Genomic DNA, 2,894 nt, shown 5'->3' on the forward strand with positions numbered 1-2,894 from the left:
GAGCACATCCCGGGGCGTGCAAGGATGGAAAGAGATTTCTGGTGCGCACTGATAGTCGGGCACTGACCTGGCTAAACACGTTCAAAGAGGAGAGGAGTAAGCTGACCCGCTGGGCCTTACTCCTCCAAGAGTTCTCATTTGACATTGAGCACATCCCGGGGCGTGCAAACGAACTCCCTGATGCAATGTCCAGGCTCCCCATGGACGGAGGGAGGACGGAGGAACTGGAGAATTGGAACTCCATGGTTTCTCCTCCTCCTCCAACCAGTCCGCCCATGGGACCAGTAATCAACAATGCAACAATCAAACCTGCTACGCAGAAAAACAAGATTTTTGTCCCTCCGTCTGAAGTAAGGGAAATAATTAAATTACACCATGACAGTGACCTCTACAGGCATCCAGGAAGTGCCCAAACCCTGAAGAATTGTCAAGCCAATTATACTTGGCCGAATATGTCCGAATCAATACGGGAATATGTGAGGCAATGTACAGTTTGCGCTCGCACTAAGGTGGTAGGTCGTACCAACAAACCATGCCTGGTACAACGTCAAGTAGTAACACCAATGCACACTCTGTCCGTGGATATTATGGGACCTTATACACGTTCCAAGAAAGGAAAACGCTACCTCCTAGTGATATCAGATACTTTCTCACGGTGGGTCGAAGCTTTCCCTTTACCTCAGGCAGATACTAAGAGAATTTTACCTCTACTGCAAGAATGGTTTTGCAGGTATGGTTATCCCGAGGTGATAATCACAGATAATGGTCCCCAATTCGTTTCCAGAGTCTGGAAGGAGAAAATGAGTGAATTAAACATTATTCACCATACCACCGCTATCTACACTCCTCGCCAAAACCCAGTCGAAAGACAGAACCAAAATATCAAGACCAAGTTAAGAATGTTCCTTCTTGACAAAGGGCATAATAGATGGGATGAGGAACTGGATAAGATTCTGTTTTCCATTCGGAACTCTGTGTGTCAGTCAACCAAGTTATCTCCAGCAGAAATACTATTCGGAACAACTTTACGTCATCCTCATGATCCGGTGAATGATGAGCCCCTATCGCAGGCCGAAGTTGCTACTCAACGCAAGAAGAAAAAACTTGAGATGATAGAAAGAGTAAGGTCTGATCAGACCAAGAACTCTAAGGTCAGACAAGAAGTAGTGCAACTTCAGCCCGGACAGTTGGTTTACATTAAGAATACTGCTCTTTCAAGTGCAATAGATGCGATCACTTCTAGCTTAACAGCTCGTTGGATTGGGCCGTACAAGGTTATTCGAAAATTAGGCGTTAATGTCTATGAATGTCAAAACTTGGAAAATGTCAGAGATGTGAGGAAAGTTGACATTTCAAACATTCAAATCATTTCCAACTCAGACTCTACAATAGCAGAGTGAGAGGAATTCTGAGCAATTGTATTTTACATAATTATTTTGTAAGTATTTGTATTGAATTTATTTACAGGTACCTAATGTTCTTTTCCTGTGTAACCTGTTTATACATACATGTGTTGTTTATTTTTTTCAGATATTTTCATCCATTCATTATTGGTGGAAATCTACCTAGAATTATCTTCTTTAATTTTTGTTCATTCCAACTCAGACTCTACAATAGCAGAGTGAGAGGAATTCTGAGCAATTGTATTTTACATAATTATTTTGTAGGTACATATTTGTATTGAATTTATTTACAGGTACCTAATGTTCTTTTCCTGTGTAACCTGTTTATACATTCGTGTGTTGTTTATAGTTGTTTTTTTTTTCAGATATTTTCATCCATTCATTATTGGTGGAAATCTACCTAGAATTATTTTCTTTAATTTTTGTTCAATTAGGTTGAACCTATTCTCTTAATTCATAAGTTTATATCTATGTTCTGTATAAGTACCTTGTATAATATTATTCTGTTTTAACCCTATGATGCTAATTTGTAGTACTTATTTTTCAGACCATCTGATTTGTTTGGAAACTTTGTGGGAAGAGTATCTTATTAATTAACATTAGTTTATTTTTCAGTTAACCCTTTGGACCACCAGTCAAGTTAACCCTTTGCTGCCCAAAGTGGGAATCGTCTAAACTTTTCTTGTTGTTCTACATTATGATTGTCATTATTGTTTTTATCAATTTTTCTCTTTTGGACCGCCATTTGTCACGTGTCGTTCCCTCATTTCTTCAAAAGATAAAAATTAATAAACTTATATTATAAGAATCAGATCATAAAGGTACCGCGCTCTAGCGGTAACATTTATAAACTTTTTTACCCTCATCAGGTGCTGCTGCCTAGTGGCAAATATTTGCATTTATTTTTATTTACATTTTCTGGAATGTGAGGAATTTGGTAATCGAGAGCGACGCCAAGATTTTCTAAAGAGCTTTTGAAAAGAATTAAAATTTTGTCTTTAAAATAATAGCTTAAAACCTTTTTTACCCCTGAGGAAGTGTACCACAGATAATGTAGTTCCCATTACAAGAATTAAAATTTTGTCTTTAAAATAATAGCTTAAAACCTTTTTTACCCCTGAGGAAGTGTACCACAGATAATGTAGTTCCCATTACCTAGTGAGTGGGTGCCAAGGGCCCCACTGGGCGGTCTCGTCCGCTGTGTGCTGTCTATTAATGGCTGTCTGCGGTTAGCCTAAAGAGAACTTCTGTGAGCACCTATCTACAAATATCCTGAGATGCTGGAGTTGTTGTTGTTGTTGTAGTAGCCAAAGTCCCATCAGGTTCTTCCATCCCCATCTGTTACTGGTAGGCCCAGGTGTTCAGGTGAGATGCCGGAGGACCCTCACGCCCTGAATACGGTCTTAGGCCTTCCATATTTTTACTTTCCTTATCCTATAGGAAGGAAAGTAATGTAATCGGGTCAAATTTTCGATGGTCAGTTTTTAGTGC

This window comes from Diaphorina citri, unplaced genomic scaffold (assembly GCF_000475195.1).
Source record: "Diaphorina citri unplaced genomic scaffold, Diaci psyllid genome assembly version 1.1 scaffold4346, whole genome shotgun sequence".
NCBI lineage: Eukaryota > Metazoa > Arthropoda > Insecta > Hemiptera > Psyllidae > Diaphorina > Diaphorina citri.